We start from the raw sequence: 18,465 nt of genomic DNA, 5'->3' as shown, positions 1-18,465 counted from the left end.
GGTTCTCTCCAATTGCTGTGCTTGATGTTTTGCCTTTCTCAAGGCACTGCCCATGTTGCCTTTTGCTTTTCTCTTTCCTTTCTTTCTTCCTTTTAAAAGAGGGTATTTCGACCCAGCGCTCTGCATGCGTGCAGTAAATGACTCTTGTTGAGATCAATGGTTTCCTGTGTTTTATTAGCACTCCAGTTTCAGCTGGTCCTGTAATCTCACGTTTCTTTTTATAACTATTTTATAAGGAGAAGGACCCAATTAAAGAAGTTCAGGTTTCTCTGTTTCAGTGCTGTTATCCTGTCTCTCATTGTAACAAACCTGCCCTGGCTTTCTGCTGTGCTTTGTGAGCCTCTGGCATGTTCCCTCTGTGCTCTTATGTTTGCTCTGGAAGCTTCGGCAACCATTTATGCAGCAGTATCTTTTTGACCATCTATGCCTCCTTTTATCCTGGCTTGTACACACGAGCACATAATCCAGTGTTTGGTCTGTGCTTTTAACAAACAGGGCTACATTATTAGGTGGTTCCACATCTGTATGCCAGACTGTTCTAGACACTGAAAATTCCCAAATCTGGTAGTGTGCTGCCCTCATCTTTGGCTTTTGGGTAATGTGGCAGCATCATGTGCCAGCCCTGAGAGGCATGAAAAGAGAGGGGAAAGAGGGTGGTAGCTACTGTGGGCTGTTAGGGCAGCTTCTTCTACCTGAGCTAGAAAGCCACGTGGTTTCTGTCCTTGACAGTAGAAGTGAGAAGTTGGGCAGTAAAGGGGCCAGCCTGCACTTAGAGCAGCAGCCATTCAGATGCAGGTTGCTGAGCTGTAGCAAGAAGAAAAGGGAGAGGTTTGTGCACTGAATAGTGTGCCTTTTGAAGAATCCGCTGTGTCTCTGAGAAAGAAATAACAGGTAAACAGAGCCTGAAGACTTTCTACTGAGCATAGAAGTTTTTAAGACGACGTTTTGGAGGTGACGGTTTGAGCAGCAAACTCTATATGCATCTCATTGTGGGTGCTCATCGCTGTTGTGGTCTCCTCTGCTTTGCTCTTTAACTGGGAGCCAAATGGAGTATGGAAGCAGCTGCTGTTTGTGCCTTAGCGTTGCTGTGTAGGCATCCTGCCAACGCTGTGATACTGAAGCACGTTCTGACCAGGATCCTCTGTTGGGTTCTGGGATGCAAACACTGACTGTACGTTCAGGATTGACAAAGGGCCTGTTGTAGGGTGAATGTGTGTGTGTGGATAGGTCTCTTAAATTCCATAGATTGAAACTTTGTATTTAAACTGGATTAGAAATACCTATACAAAGACAGAGAAGGTTAAGTGTACTAGTTTTAAAACGGGAATAGTAACAAAAAATAATCAAATTGTTAACTTTAGATGATAATTGCTTTTTTAAAATAAACTTGATCTGTTACCAGCATGCATCCAGCCTGCTTCAAGTGATTGCATTTAAGTAATTAAAGTCAGTTTTGTAGTGCTGATTTTGCTGTCTTCACTTGTTTTAGTGCAACTTTGATATGAGTAGCTGCTGAAGATGTATTTGCTTTGAACGCTGGAACTGAATCATTTTCAATGCTGCAGTAAGATTTTGAATGAGTATGGTATCCAACCAATTAGTGCATCTTACCTGCCTGTTAAGCAAATAAAATGCTCGTATTACAACAACCCTTCTGCAGAGCGCAGCTGGAATCATAGAAAAAGCTACAAATACTTCACAGTCAAGATGTGTGCTTAAATCATTTTGATTTTAGCATCCATTCAGTCCCAGAATACAAATCAACGCATATTTTTTTTTTTCCCTGATGTCATCTTGAATCCTTTTTAGTTGAAGTGAATAATGGAAGCGTAGGATTATCTTGTGGCTGTTCCTTACTCTGTTCTGAAACACTGAACCCACAGACTGCAACCTTTGAATACACAGAAATCGCTCCTAGCCACGCATGAGTACATTTCAGTGTGCGTTGTGAAGAACCTTTCAAGGGAGGACTACTTTAGGTAAAAGCAAGTTTGGAAATGGAAGCTTGTTATGACTTCTTTCTTAGATCTAACAGATGCCTGGATAAAGGGAATTAGTAATAAGAAGGAAGTCTTAAAGCTGGTTTCAATTAGATTTCAAAGATGATGGTTATGTTAGTGATTTACAGCTTCAGGTTTCTCTCCACCACCAGAGTCAACGAGTGGTAATCTAACATGAAGTTCTGCAAGTTACTGTCTGGTCTGTTAAAGGCTGCATGCACGTTGAAGCAGATGTTTGAAGCAGATTTTCCAGGTTCCCACTGTGTGCCTGTGTCTGCCGATGGAGGTAGAAGAGGTGATGGATGTTCCTCAGCGCAGGATTGTTGTAGGTTTGGCTGACACGAGCCCATCAGATATGCAGGTTTTGGCTGCTCATCCTTCTGGGCTGAGGTGGAGGATGTCCACCAGCTGCCCCAGTAAGGCTCTGGTTTCTGAAAGGTAATTGCTGGTTGTGTCCCAGTGCCTCTCTTCAGTGCTGTCTGGAGTTCTTTAAAAGTCTGTTCCCTCTTCCCTTTGGTTCTGAAGACTTATTACCCGTTAACATAGAAGATGGAACCACTGAGGCAAACAGAAGGGAGACTTTGAGTCTGTGCTTTCCTGTGTCATTGCCAGCTGGTGTCCTGTGCAAAAGACAAGCAGGAAGACAGTGACTTTGCACAGTCTCCTTCTTCAGTCTGTGTGACCCTCTCATGTGCTTCTTGGCTCTCTGGAGGAGAACACGTGCTTCTTTGCATGTTTGCTCAATAAATAAAAGAAATAAGTATCAAGTGTGTTTACCTCCTTGGAGATCTATAAGGTTTTTTTTTAACCCTTACTATTTATCTGAATATTTGTTGTCAGAATCACAGTAGACTAAAAAGCACATTCAATTCCATCTGGGTATGATTGCAGCAATTGTTGCCTGGCGTTATTTAAAGCCATTCTGTCTAAGTACAAAACCTAACCAGTGGCAGAGGGAGAGAGTCTGCTAATGAGATTACAGGGGAAAATATCAACGAATGAAATTCTCTGTTGTGGAGACTGGAAAAGCAGGAGAGCAATTTATGCAAGATGAATGAAAAGAGGCCTTGGTTTGCAAATTAATTAAGGATTAGAGTTTGTACTTTAAGCGATGGGACTTGATCAGTTAGCAGAATTACAGTTTTATTGTTAACATATGTGAAATAGACTTAAATGTCAAAACACAAATATTGAAAGCATTTAAGCCAGATGCAAAAAGGGGAAGAGGTAGAAAGCAACTGTTGGGGTCTCTTTTTGCAAAGCTCTACTCAGGGCTCGTGGGGTCCACATTGTTTGATTTATTTCCCCCAGCCATTTTCATTATTGAATAGTGGTTCTCTTTTAATCACTTTTTTTTACTGGTTAAATTCAACTTTTTTGCCTAAAGAGAATATAATCCAATTTTGTTTTTCTTTTTAACTTTAGATCTTTAAGGTTGAAAGGGAAGAAAGTTCACATTTGTAAGAACGATTCTGTTTCATAGAGAGACTTGCCGATCTTTCAGTTCTCGTTAGTGGTTTAAAGAACCAATATAATGTACTAATGCTGTATTTTTCTCAAAAGCTTGCTGGAATGGGAGTAGCTTTGCAATGGGAGAAAAAATGTTTCTCTATCAGAAATGGTTTGAAATGATTAATTCAAGAATATGTATTGACCGAATAGGTGTAGCAATGCAGTGAAGGCACATGTGAGGCGAAGTCTTGGAAAGAAGCATCCTGCTCTGTGCGCTGCACCTATTCCAAGATAAGGAATGTGGATTATTGCTTAAGCTTCTTGATTCCGTCTATGTTATTAACTGTGTTGAAATTCTTGCCAACCTTGAAGAGCACTGAGAAGAAGATACTGAACTGGCACCGCTGCTATTTTACATCGATAAAGGCTAATGAAAGTCAGTGAGAATTTATATATTCTTAACGTCAAGCATAGAATCATATCACAGAATCATAGAATGGCCTGAGTTGAAAGGGACAGCAATGATCATCCAGTTTCAACCCCCCTGTTATGTGCAGGGTTGCCAGCCACCAGACCAGGCTGCCCAGAGCCACATCCAGCCTGGCCTTAAATGCCTCCAGGGGTGGTACACCAAATGGTTTATAAAGTGGCTTTTCTGCTTTTGATATTTATGATTAGTTCCAAATATATTATCCTCCTTCCCTCAGCTGCATGCTTAAAAAAGAAGGAAAAAAGATTTGCACAAAATGTAAGGTATCTATATGAAATGCTTTGTTTTCTTTTTCCCCCTGCAAATAACAAAACAGCAGCATGCTATTTTTCTGTGTATGGTTAAGGTTATAATCCTGCTTCCTCATGTGTAGTAGAGTGGTGTTGTAATGCAAACGTAAGTCTAATTACGAAAGTGACGATTTCTCATCATAATCTGATGTGAAGTTAATGCAGTTGATCAGAAGGGGTTAAGCTGAAAGCTAAATAGAACAATCTGAAGGCTTTCAAAGCAGTGCATCTTTTGGTAAATGCAGTGAAACTGGTTTGTCTGGCATGGTGGGCAATTACATAAACAACAGAGATGCGCTTATGTCATTAAAGCTATACCCAAAATAAAGCTGTATCAGAAAACTTGAATTAAAATAGAACCATAACACTGTAAGATGTGGGAGCAGAGGCCTTATTGTGGAGTAGTTTTGAAGACACAGAGCCAGTGTGGGACAGTTGTGCTGCTGTTGGAGGCTGTATTCCATTATCAACTATAGTCACCAAATAAAGCAGTAGATACTGAGGGGAGAGGAAATGTTTATGCAATAATAAAAGAACTCTTTAACTGTCAAAGTTTTAATGTGTTAGTATCATATCACTTCAGTGCTGGATAGTTTCTTTTAGAGTTTATAGAGACTTGCCTTCATCCCATCTACCATTACAACTGCAATGTGTCTGTCTTCCTTCCAGCAAGGAATGTTTGTAGAAGGTGATATGGAACAAAGCTGAGCCAGAACTGCATCTCTGGAACACAAGAGCTCTTTGTTGGCTGTAGGGAAACTGGTGACGAGACTCCCTGGCACATGGGGTGTCTGGCCAGGTGGGAAGAACTCATGGAGATGCCATCTGCTTTTCAGGGCAGTTCCTACAACAGCTTTGGGTAAAGCTCTCAATTGCCCTTCGAGGACACAGAATGCATTTATTTACTTATTTTTAATTGAAGCTCTTTAAAGGATACTTAATAATAAATACGCCTTCTCTTAGAGGTCAGGGATCACCAAATTATCCAGGCTTACCAAATGAAAACATTTTAATTTGCTTTGGAAATTAAGACAGCAGAGCAGTTCAGCGTCCGTAGCACCCACCTCCTATTGAACTGTTTCAATATCAAAGGGCTCTCACTGGGGATAAGGTTTTACACTGTCTGTATGTCACTTTGGTTCTTGAAATCTGCATATACCTTTCTCCCATGTTGACCTCTTCTGTAAAGGACTTGTGCATCTTACTGCTCCTTCTCGCCTATGTCCTTTGGTGCAGGCATCTGATCAGAGAAAGGACTCATTTATGACTTGGTACAGACATATATATTTTTCCTGTAGATAAGAATAAATCTGTCATTATTTTAGAAAACATTTGCACACTGATAGCACCTATTAGGCATAAAACGCTTCTTTTGATATTCCTTAAAAAGAAATCCACAAACTCCTTAAATCAATATTATTGCTTTTCATTCTCTGCCTTCTCAGTTTTGCCTGTTGCTTTTGTTATGTTCACTGTATGAGCTTTCCGTGATGGTATTTTCCTTTCAGAAGAGTCCTTGTTACTCTCCCTTGCTTTGTTTCATCAGCAGCACATGCAGTAATATGATAGGGAATTTGGGACTTAGAGTTTCAGAACAGCTCTGTTCTGAATGTCTCTAAGAATCATTTTCTTACTATTTGTTGGTGAGTAGCCTTGTGCACTCACTTCTGTTCATCCTGACTTTGTTGCCTATTCTTTTTGCAGTCCTAAAACTAGATTCTAATGTAGTGCAGATCCTCATCATCCTCTGCCACTCCTTTGTCAGCAAGGAGATGGACACAGCTCTGACACTGAGCCCACAAACCATACAAAAGCAGTTCATTGCTGGTGCGCTGAGCTCCACTTGAGTAAGATACCTTTGATGGTACGCAGAAGCAGCGTGTGTACTTTCTGATCATGACAGCCTGCTAAGTCTAATTTTTATAACTGAAAGTCTTGTGGAAAAAATAAAAATCAAATACAGGTTATTTACTAAAAACTGTTCCAATGAGTGACAAAGGATATGTTTGTGTGTATTTGTATATCTTAGAACTGAAGACTTCACTCATGTGGCTTTAACCACATGCACAATGCAAACACATTGCTTTTTCTTGGCTACAAACGTACTGGATTTAAAAGAAGTGCAAACAGATGCAAGCAAGAAGGATGATTGGGATTGTCTAATCTTCCCTGCCAGAGTTTGGGTCATCTTTTTCCAGTGAAGGAAAATTCAGCAGTGTTCAGTGAGTGCTTAACTAGGCTGAATTGGAAGCATCTAGAAGTGGAACAGATGGTCAAATGCAGCAGAGTTAACCTTAAGATACTCAGCTGGGACTCACAGGATCTGCCTTTAGTTCCCTAAGTTCATACGGAGCTTTGGACAGATAGCTTGATTTCTTTTTTTACAGACCTCATCTTACTGGTGCTCCACAGAGTGCCAAGAGGTCAAACTGGGAAATACACAGTGGATGAATGCAGGCTCCTACTCTTACCATTAGCTCTGGTCCAGTTGTGGAGGCAGTCAGGTAGGGAGGAACATCTCAAGAAGGTAACTTTGTGCATTTCAGATGATAAATGAGTGCACAAATGTGAGTTTCCCTGGAGCTGTGGTGTGTCCTGCCTTTTCTTTTATCATTTAATGGCTTTTCTCTGCCATGGGTGACCAGCTGCATGTAGTGGTACCATCACTACCTCTGCGTTGGCGTTGGTAAACTGATTTGAAACAGATTTCAATCTTGCCTTCTTAAATGTTTGAGTTATTATAAATTTCTTTAATTTCTTTGCAAAATGGCTCAAAGGGAACAAAGTTCTTTGAAGGCAGTCAGGGAATCCCTGACTAAGGCATGTGCCTGATCCCAGTGGGTGTGCTCCTCTGCTGTCCTGATGCTGGTCAATTCTCTTGCTCTCTCTCCTGCAAGTCACTTGCAAGATGGATGCGCTCACATGCAGGGCATCTTTTGTAGCATTTGTATCCTGGAGGCTGACTGTAGTGCTACATGCTGTAATGACAAACTCTGATGATTTCCTTTTCTGAACTTGTCTTCCTTTTGCACCCATCCCATGCTTCAATGTAGAGAATCAAATTGTTCAGAAAAGCTCTTAAAGTGATAAGGGGGGGGATGGTGATTATGCTGGTGTCTAATGATGAGTCTCACGCTAATTTAAACATACATTTATTTTGAATTTATTTAAATAAGTGTAATAAGTTCTACAAGAGCCACGTTTCCCAAGACCCAGTGGCTTTTAGGTCTTGAAAAACTCCTTGTGTGCATGCACGTCTATAACTCTAAACATCTTTCATATCAATCTAGATTAATGAAGTGTCTTGAGAGTGCTTGTCTATACGTGCACTTAACCTAAGCGGGTGGTGATTACGAGGACAGGCTGAGAGCTGGGGCTGTTCAGCCAGGAGAAGGAAGGCTGTGATGTGACCTGAGAGCGGCCTTTCAGTATCTACAGGGGGGCTACAGGAAAGAAGGGGACAGACTCTTGAACAGGGTCTGTGGTGACAGAACAAAGGGAAATGGCTTCAAGCTTAAAGAGGGGAGATTTAGATTGGATATAAGGAGAAAAATCATTTACAGTGAGTATGGTAAGGCACTGGAACAGGTTGTCCAGAGGTGTGATGGATGCTCTGTCCCTGCAGACTTTCAAAGTGAGGCTGGATCAGGCCCTGGGCAACCTGATCTAGCTGTGGTGATCCTGTTCCCTGCAGGGGAGTTGGACTAGATGGCTTTCAGAGGTCCCTTTCAACTCTAAGGATTCTACGGTTTGACATTTCCATGATTCTATGATCTGAATATCTGAATAGTTTATTACAGAGAGATGGAGACGAGCCTGTAGTTTTTAATTTAAATGAAGGAAGCTGGGACTGACTTTTATATGTGACCAAATTGTGCTCATGTGTCTCCTTGTGAGGAGACTGTCACGCATTTACAGTCTGATCTCATTCTACTCCAGTGGGAACAGATGGGGATTTTTGAACTCGGATCAAATTCCTAGAAAATCACTGCACTGACATTTCAGGAAGGTGTGAGAGGAAGTGGGAATGTGGATGGCAGAGGGTGCGACAGCAGAGGATGCTAAAAGGAAGAAGCAACAACACTTTCCTTCGCTTTATTCAACGCTGTGGGGATGACTGTGAATATAAAATATTTCGCTGTAGTAGAATAAACACTTCTTGCCTTGCCGTTTAGGTTCAGTGTGATTGATTTCCGGTGCCCTTTTGTAATTAGCTCAAAATGGTAATTCTCAGTGACACTTCCAGATGTGAATGTATGAGTCTTCCTCCCTCCAATCTGCTTGGGAACCTGGCTGCCTTGCAGATATTTTGACATGTGAAGAAGATGGGACTAGGAAGGTATTTCCCTTCACTTTCTGGCCCCATTCCTTCACTTTCTGGCCCCATTCCCTGCCTTTAGTGCTGCTGCTTCTATCCTGTGGAACCTGAAAGGAGAAGCTCCCACTCACCCCTATGGGTGTCATCACATTGGACCTGAGGCGTAAAAAGTTTGAAGAAGACTTTGCTGCCTTTTGTTATCTAATGGAACACACAGAAATGTATGTTTTTATTGTAAAAAAAAAAAAAAACAAGACACAAAAATCACCACCAAGATGTTATATTTGGTCATGATTACTTAAAAGTTTTCCATTTGGCGATGTGATTCTTCTCTTTTTGACAGGCTTTTCTCACTAGCATGGCAGGGTGGTTATCTTGTTTGTCCACAGCTTTTCTGACTGAGTTCCTCTGGTTTTGTTTGGGGTCTGGAGATCTTGTGAGCAAGCTTCCAAGTTGGTTAACCTTAATATAAAACATGCAGCGTTTAAGAGAACAGCATGTGCTTCCGATGGAACAGCTTCTCAACACAAAATTCCCTCTTCTCTCTGAACATTAAATATTCACATCTGAGAAGGTCTGATGGCTTTCCTTGGAATTGTGTGGCTCGAGCCACAGAGCCAACAAGATTTTGTGTCGGATTGAAACTGCTGTATTGTATCAGACTAGAACTGCCTCTTATTTGTATTTATGAGATACCTACTCGCGTGATGGGCTTTTCGGAGCACATCTGAACACGTCTTTTGTTCTCAGTAGAAGTGCAAAAACTCTGTGTGTGCGAATGTGTGAAATAGAACTGAAATGAGCCATGGCTTTGGAAATGGTTTGTGGTTGGCGAACTTCGATTTTATGGTCTCTTTTTAAAGTTCCAGTTTATCAGTTGTTTTTGTTCCAACAGAAAGCAAAAATATGCAGCTTGTGTTTTTTAAGTCTTCTGGATCTGATGAACCCACACAGCAAGACTAAAGTAAGAAAGGGAGCTGTTGCTGGTGGATGACTGTGGATGTATGCAAGAAAACTGGCAGACAAGTAGGCTGCAAATGTGGTGCTTCTACAACGCAAGCTGCTTGAGTTTTTATTCACAGTACACAACTCTGACTAGCATGGACTGATCTTGTGTGCATATCTACAGCACAGAGTCATTTGCCCTCACCCGGGTACACAAGGCTTTTGTGCATTAACTAATGGCTTCCTATTCGGTGCTCCTTTATGACAAAGGTGTGAGAATAGACAAGACAGGAAACATCCCATTGCATTGCTAATTTTAACCATCATTGGAAATGACTCGAGGACATAAGTCTGCTGTGAGTATACTGAGCTGTATCCTCAAATGCGCAGCAGCTTCTACATGCTTCTGGCATCAGTAGGGTGCTGTGCTCTGCTTCAGAGCAATGCAAACCACGTCTACTTCTTACCAGGCATTAATTCAGCCCAAAGGCCTTCTGCTCCTCTATGGAACGTTTTTGCCATCTGGCACTGTTGGGTCAGCAAAGCAGTTTTGCTTTATGATGCACCAAAGAAAAGAAGAACAATCAGCCTCGCTGCTGAAGCAGCTGCTTTGGGGGCAGCATGTGGGCTGCCTGCTCTAACATTTGTTCTCTGTGTACAGCAGATAATACTATCCCTTGCCATTGGATCTCTTCCTTGCGATGGCACAAGCTGGAGCAGGACGCCTCCTGCTTTACTGGGACAACTGTCCTTGCTGCATCTCAGAGTACAGAACAAATGTGTCGCAGCAGACCTCACTGGTAATTTCTTACATTTTATACTGTCTCTTTTAGGCCTGCACATGTGTTTGGAGTGTGATTTTCTTTTAAACTATATGATACAGTTCCTCTTATGAGTCTTAAATTAACTCTTGTCCAACAAAGACCCCCTTGTCTGTTAAACATGAAGCATATGCTGGCATGGCATCTACTCCGTTCTTTTGATCAAATATTTGGCAGTGTAATTATGTACGTCAGGTTGTTCCTCCTCCTTGTACCTGCTGAAAGATTTGCCCCACAGTTTATGTCTCTCTGTGGGTTTTGATTTAGTCAGCAGTTGGAAGATGCACATAAATGTTTGTGGGCAAATTATGTAACCATCAGGCTTCAGAATCTGCACTCAATTCTTTACTTCACTTAAAGCCAGCAGGGTTATGTTTAGTTTGCTAGTGGCTAAATAAAGGTAATATGAATTCATATGTGTGGATTGAATAAAGGATTTAGAAGAGTATGAAAGCATTTCATGTGTGAAATGAAACTTTAGGAATCCTAAGGTTTTGGAGAGGTTAATGGTTCATGACAGAAAGCTTTGTAATTGCTCTCTGCTTTGGAGGAACTGGGCCTCAGGGGAACTGCCCAAATAAAGGAGGGTCCTTGGATTCTGCCTGCCTTGTTACAGCGTTCAATGGCAAGTCAAGACCTAATAAGGGGTCACCTGGTATCATTTAAGGGATCTTCTGGTATTATTTTAGTGTCCTGTTTAACACAGACTTCTCTAATAGCTGGTGAGCTCTTAGACTTTCAGAGGCTTCCCTGGAAATCCCTTGGGTGGTGAACCATAAGTGTTTTGTCCAGGATTCAGCATGCAATTATTGCACCCCCATTTCTGCATGTTCCATGTGGTATTCAGCCTACCTGGGTTTGTATGCGCTTGTTCTGGATCCCTTCTGTCATTCACTTTCTGCAGGGTGATTTTTGCAGTAGGCATTACTGTGTCCATCTTGCTACCTTGTGAACAAAAGAAATTAATGCTGTCTTTCACCATGTTCATGCCTCAACTGTATCTCTGACCTGCAGTCTGTTCTATGGTTGTCTGAGTGTTGCACATCTGCGACAGAAGCTGGATTCAATCCTTATGGGTCCCTTTCAGCTCAGGCTATTCTATGACTCTACAACCCTGTTTTTCACTCTTCTGTTAGCACATAGGCAGAACAGGCAGATGTTGTTATAAAAAAGATGCTACATCTGAGTAGATGGTAGAGGTATGAATGCGAATCACTGCTTTCTTGGTTCTCCCTTGTCCATCTTTGCTTTAGATGTAGTTTGTATTTCAGTGTAAGCATATCACTGATGGGCAGCACTGAGAATTGAAAGCGAGCTGTTCCATGTTGGTAAAGCCACCCATTCCGGATGTGGTATAGTTCCTTTTAGTGCTGGATACAGGAGCTGTTGTTAGAGGAGGGCTCAGCGTTACTCCAGCTTCTGGGTCTTTGTTTTTGTTTTTCCGGTTTGCCAATTGCTCCATAAAATATTCAGGCACACCAAGTGAGTGAACCTGATACACAAGGAATGAGCTCGGTCTGAAGTGACATAAAAGTCAAGGCTTCAGTAAGCAACATGAAGAAATGTCCCAGCTTCTCACTTGCATCAGCTGGGGGAGATGTGGCTGCAGCAGCAACTGGCCGTTCCTTGCAGGAGTGGAGCAGTTGCTTCTACTGCAGCTGCCAGTGTTAGAGGGTTGGACCTTGGTGATGGCATGAGCTGAGACAGGACTCCTGCTTTACTGGAACAACTGTCCTTGCTGCATCTCAGAGAATGGATCAAATGTGTTGGAGCAGAGCAAGCAAGTGCCATGAGTAGGCAGCTGTCGAGAATTGGAGCCCTGTGCCGGATGCTGCAAGCACAGCTCCTGCACAAGCACTGATGAGCACAACCACATTGCTAACAGGGTCACTGAGAGGCTCCCACATGGGTCACTGCAGGTACCCCAGCTGCCAGCTGTGCAGAAGGAGCAGAGCCACGAGAAATACTCCTCATTTAGTACTTTTCTTGGTAATGATGTAACTTGCAGAGGGTTTTTAATCCAGAAAACCAAGTTATTCCAATTTAGTTTTGATTTTTATTGCTTCTAAGAAAATGCTTTGCAGGGCTCCATCTCATTAGTGCCTCTATTCAGAGTGATGATCCAAGCAGGGGAACTAATAATAGTGTTTAACACTGTTGCTTTTGATTTGAGAACTGCATAAAGAGCGATGCGGAATTAAAGTACTCAGTATTTTGTGCTGCTTTTTGTAGTCTGAACTCTTTGTGACAAGAGACATTAATTTTCATGCAATCGTGGAAGAAAGAAATCGGATAGCTATTTCTAATTGTGAGTAGTTTGGAATGTGATATGTGTGTGATGTAGGAGAGACTGATCAGACTCATTATGACATGAAATGAAAATGTCAGATTGCAAAAATAAGCAATGGAGTTGTCACTTATTTTTGTTACACGCTGCCTTTTATGATGTTGAAAAGGTATCAAGTAACACCTCCTCCCCCCAAAAAAACCCCAAACAGTGCAACCCTGAAAGAACATCAGTCAACCCCAAATGATGTTATCCTGCAGAACATCAGAGAAGGGGAAAATACTCATAATTATTGGTGAAAAAACTGACTCCCGGGAGATGGATGAGCGGAATTTGTTTGAATAATTGCATGAAAAGAAGTAAACAGGAGGGAAAAAAATATATATATTCTGGTTTAGAACTGCAGTGAGATGGGGTTGCATCTCCTTACATGCAGAGGATTGTTTTCAGGGCTGTGGCAGAAGAGATGGAAACCCTTCTAAACAAGCCCTAGTTGCCATGCCAGGAAGCTCTGGAAGGAAAAAAACACTGCCTGAAGTATGTGCTCATTGCAAGGAGGCTTTTAAAAGCTAAGGGATGGAAGACAGCACCAATCAATGACTGTTTATGAGGGTGGATAGTGACAGGACAAGTGGGAATGGTTTTAATCTGAGACAGGAGGTTTAGGTTAGATACTAGGATACTTTTCACACAGAGGGTGGTGACACACTGGAACAGGTTGCCCAAGGAGGTTGTGGATGCCCCATCCCTGGAGGCATTCAGGGCCAGGCTGGATGTGGCTCTGGGCAGCCTGGCCTGGTTGGTGGCCCTGAACATAGCAGGGGGGTTGGAACTGGATGATCATTGTGGTCCTTCTCAACCCAGGCCATTCTATGATTCTGTGATCAGGGTAGTGCAGGAGAGAAGAGTGCTTTGGGAACAGAGTGGCCTCTTCCCCCAGCAGTGGGAAGATGGATCCTGCCACCCTGGTTACCCTTCTTTGCAGCGGGTGGCCTTGTGGGAGCACTGCGGGCTTTCTCATGTCCTCTCTGCTCTTCTCCAGATGTGCTAAAGAGAGCTGCTGAAATGAAAATCACTTAAGCAGACTTTTCATTATGATTTTGTTTCTGATATGGTCGACTCTTGCTCTAAAAAATAATTAATTCTCCCTGAATATATTTTCTAGTATCCCCAAGTTAGCAAAGGCCCAGGTCTGTATTCACTACTGCTTAGGAATTGGCCAGTTAGTTCGATGTTCTGTATATGTATCAGCACTAACAATCAAGCACCTGGAGCTTAAAACAAGCTGAGTAACCGGGTTTAAGTCAGATCTTGTTCTGGACTGAGATCAAGAATGAAACATTTTGGCTCAGCACTGTCAGAGGATGGAGACATGAGGAATGCTGAGGTGCCGCAGCAGCTTGCTGTGGGGCAGGGCTGGTGTGAGCAGCCTCTTGAAGTTCCTTCCAGCCCCATTTTCTGTGATTCTGCAAAAACACGATTACAGTGCTTGTTAGCTGTGCAAGCTGCTATAGAAACATTGCTTTCAGCAACCCGAATGTGCTTGGTGTCTGCTTGCATCGTTTTAGTTGGTGCACTTTTGTGGGAGAGGTGTCACGGGTGCGTTGCTGCAGGTCTCCAGCACTGCACTGCCACACATGAAGGTGAACCCAGGCCGTTGCCCTTGGCAGTAGTTCTGCATATGCCAGCCTATGGAGAACTGTAATATCAACAATTGAGCGCGTTCCAGAGCGAGTCGGATAAGCTGAGGAAGATTAATTGATTTTAATAGACTAGCTCCAGCTCGTTCCAGCCCAGTGTAGAATCTTACGTTATTTATAGTAGTTCTTAATCTGATCGTGGAATCTCAGTGTAAAAACATGATATTTTGTGAGTGTGTGGCTCTCAGCCTCCTGGCAGACCTGTAATTTCGGAACTCCTCAATTCTCAGTACCCGAGCTGAGCTGCACATGAAGTGGCTTTTAGTTAAGAGTACAGATCAGCTTGGCTATTTTAAAACAAACTAACAGCAACAACAAAAAATAACCCTGCCCAAACAAAGACAACAACCCCCCTCACCCCCCCAAATAAGACCCATATCCAGACCTTAAGAATATTAAGTTGATTCCCTGGAAAATGATTGGTGTAAAACTCCCATCTTCAAATTTTCCGCCTGTTTAATACTGGGAAATCTTCAGTTCCAATATATTTTTAAAGAAGTGGTCTGGGAATGTCAGTGAAGGCGTTTCAAGTATTTCCATGCAGTCCTATTTCTGGAGAATTTCTTCTGAAATTCATCTCTGGTATGAAAACATCTCTGGGCCAGATTTATCCCTGGGGTAATTTTCTTTCATGTTAATAGCATTGCAGGAAGGGTGATTTTGGCTTGTGCTTCCATTTATAAAATGGGAACCGTGTATAACTACAACCCGTCTTTACACAAGGTATATTTCACAGGGGGGAAAAAACACGCACGATTATATCATTACTTTGTTAATTCAATTATAACAGCAGATGTGGCGTTTAATCTATTTGACTTTTGTTATTGAGTTACTAAATCCCACTCAAAGAATGTTTTGATTTCCCCCAGCTACAGCGCAATAAACCTCACAGCTTCTTGAAATGTTGAGCAGCTGAGCGGCTTTGCAACTTCCTCTCTCTCTCTGCAGCAATAATCTAACCTTCTTGCTGCTAGCACTTTGTTTTGTAACTAGATGTAAACCTGTCTTCCTTGCTGCTCGTACCAACGACTATTTCCTCCTGTGCTCTTTCCCCCCCTTACTTTTAAGTTAGAAAATGCTCAAAACTAATTTAAAAGCGCGGCTCTCTCAGACACATTTCAGGCACATTTGTGATCGGTGGCATTTGGTATGGATTTAAGAAAGCACTTCTCGTCAAGGCGTCTCTCATATTGGAAACCAGAGTAGTAAACTAGTAAGTGTTACTTGTGTTTGGTGGCCTGGAAATAACAGAAGTATTTCCATTGCTGTTTCCACTACTGTGATTTATCCTGCCTTCAAACAGAAATCTGCCTCCTGCTTAATCAGGATGCACAGAAATGAGAGGTTTCCAGCTGTGTGGGGGTGGATGCCCATGGGTTCTGTTAGGGGAGCAGAAGTTGTGCCCGAGGGCTTCCTGTGGCTGCTGCAGTGGTTGGCAGAGCTGCAGGGCTCTGTGGTCCAGCAGGGCTCAATTGTCTTGGCTGTGGTATCTCAACATTGGACTGACTTTGGCAAATCAGCACAAGCACTCTCTAAAGGAAGTCTTTATCCAATCCTAAGATAAATGGAGTTGGTCACTTCCGAGAGGTGCTGATCTTTATCTCTCTCTCTCTCTTTTTTCCCCTACAGATAAAGCCTAAATGGGCATAAACCAGCTCAAAGCAGCAATGTAGAGATGTTACATCTTTTAGATGTCAGTGCTGAATGACAAGGATCACACTCAGTAGCTGTTTTTTGTTCCTCTCCCCCCTTCCTTCATGTCCTGGTTCCACTTTTTGAGTAGCCACCTCCACGCTACGAACTTGGTGCTTCATAGACTGTTTTCAGGTGGAAGGGAGCCACAGCCATCATCGAATCCGACCCCTGGCTCCACACAGGACCACCCAAAAATTAGACCATATGTCCTAGAGGATTGTTAAACACTTTGGCAGCTCGAGGCCACAACCACTGCCCTTGGGAGCCAGTTCCATGCCCCATCGTCCTCCAGTGAAGATTCTTTTTCTAATCACTAACCTGGACTTGTTGTGATGCAGTTTCTGGCCAGGTTTGAGTACTTGGGAGCTAGAAGAGGGAACATCCTTTTACTTTTGGTACTGAGGATCCTCTGTGCTAAGCAGCAAGTTGAAACATTGATGGTACTGCGCTACTCTTTGGGCTCCTACGTGAAGGACAGAAAGATTATTTACAGTATGCAGCATTTACGGCATGGTAATTTAATGCAGTGATTGATGAGATTTTTTGACTCCCCATTAGATTTCAAATGAAAGAAAAAGTTAGATGTGTCAGACTCAGTGACCTGTCCTTCCGCCCTTTTGAATTGATTTCCAGGCACAAAAACCCTTTTCTCTCTTCTCTTTTCCCAGTCACTGGGACTTTCTGCAGTTGCATCATGGTTTGATTACCTTCATGCACAGGGGGAAAAGGGGGAGCAGGTAGGATGGGATCTTCCTCATTCAGCTTCCTTCTCAGTGCAGCAGTTTGCATGAGCAGATGGTTTTAGATGACTGCTTCAGACCTACAGCTTGCTTGCCCCATGCGGGCATTTTCTTATCTAGATAATTAATCCACAAGGTATTGCAGACAATGTGGTGAATAATACAGGAAATGATTAAACTGCTTGTTTTATGTTTATACAGCGTGTGAAGCCTGAAATATCTGGCACACAGGAGATATAACAGAAAGCAGTGACAGGCTGATGTGTTCAGTGTTACTGTAGTTTATGAAAGTTGGGGTGGAATTTCTCACTATTTGCACTTCTTACTCGAAGAGACCTTTCCTAGTGCTGCCAAAGAGCAGGCTGGGGAGCCCAGGCCCCATGGGCTTCATGTAATCATAGAGGAAGAAAGTGAACATCTCTGGAAACTGATTGAGGGCGATGATAACTGACATTAGTGATCTGGGTAGCTGCTCTCATTTGCCCCTGGGATCACCATGCTAATGCTATAAGGAGCTTGCTTGCCTATTTTAGCTACAGCAGTTGAAGGCCTAAAGGTAGGTGACATGAATGCTTCTATAAATATGTATAGTTTTAATCAAGTCGTTGTTTATATTTAGATAATATAATAATGGTATAAACAGAGGTTAGAGGGGGATATAGAAAAGATGTTGAAGAAGGCTGTGACGAGTGGTTGCTGTCTTCAGTTTTTAATTGAGGTCCTGAGTAAGGGAAATAGAAGATGTCTGCATCTTAACTATGCTGAATTGTCTGAAGTATTTATATCCCTGATGTAAAAAAGGAGAGAATGAGATGTGAGAATTCAAATGAAGTTCTTCTTGGTCTTTCATGTATCTGCCTTACTCATGTACCATACTATCTCCTCCTGTCTCTCAAACCATATATTGACGTAATGCAGCTGTCCTGTGGGATTTTGAGGGGAAGGGATTTTTTTTTCCTCTAAAATGGATGTCACCATTCTCTAGCAATGGAAATAACCTGAACTTAAAGAACTCTGAAATTCTGCATGAATCTCCTTTAAATTGCTGTAGCCTCTACAAACTTCTCATTTAGGGCTGTGCTGGAAACAACCAGCAAACGTGCTGATCTCCCCAGCAGTGAGACCAGCACTTCTGCTGCTGGACAGGCACATCTGACGGCATGTGGTCGAGTAAACCCCTGCTGCTGACTCTCAAAGTTCATCCATTTACTTCCAACTTTTAACATTTACATGGTTGTTTTTGTCACCGTGTGAATGCGACTGCAAGCACTGCTTTCCTGGAAGTACTGCTCTTGCAACGGTAGTAAATGTTTATGCTGAATAGAAGCCATAGGAAAACACAGGGCACAGTAGGATGCGAATCAAAATCAATTTGCAGACATACATTTCCTGTCTCAAAATGTGGACCACTGTAGAGCTGCAGAGATTTATTGTTTTTTCACCAGGTCCTAAGGTGTATGTTTAATTGTGAGAAGGAAGTGACTCCTGAAAGAGGGTATTGAGCTTGAAATGGTGCAGCTGTGAGCCAAGCTGCATACAGAGCAATGCCACAATAGTGTGCCGTGAGGGAGGTGATAGTTCTGCTGCTCAGAGACGAAGAAGATACCATCTTGCACTGCCTGCTTTGTAGCACCAGCCTTGTAGTGCTGGCAAGGTGATGGAGGTGCCCACTTACCTTTGTAAAGTACATTTATAACATGAGCTCTAATGAAACAAATAATAATGAT

General features: G+C 42.5%; 1 protein-coding gene across 3 annotated transcripts in view; it reads left to right on the top strand.

The window, feature by feature from the left end:
* The window catches only part of FAM107B (family with sequence similarity 107 member B), a 57,383-nt gene that overhangs the window by 17,335 nt on the left and 21,583 nt on the right, over nucleotides 1-18,465 (top strand). Inside the window, exon 2 of one of the 3 annotated variants that reach the window (XM_072358721.1) lies at nucleotides 10,157-10,295. The exons of the other annotated variants lie outside the window; for them this stretch is intronic. The gene's annotated coding sequence lies outside the window, so the exon portion shown is untranslated. The remainder of the gene's footprint in view (nucleotides 1-10,156; nucleotides 10,296-18,465) is intronic. 3 annotated transcript variants of the gene reach the window in all.

The sequence above is a fragment of the Excalfactoria chinensis genome, chromosome 1, assembly GCF_039878825.1.
Source record: "Excalfactoria chinensis isolate bCotChi1 chromosome 1, bCotChi1.hap2, whole genome shotgun sequence".
Lineage (NCBI taxonomy): Eukaryota > Metazoa > Chordata > Aves > Galliformes > Phasianidae > Excalfactoria > Excalfactoria chinensis.
Note: the sequence above shows the minus strand (reverse complement) of the source record. Positions and strands in the feature narration are given on the sequence as shown.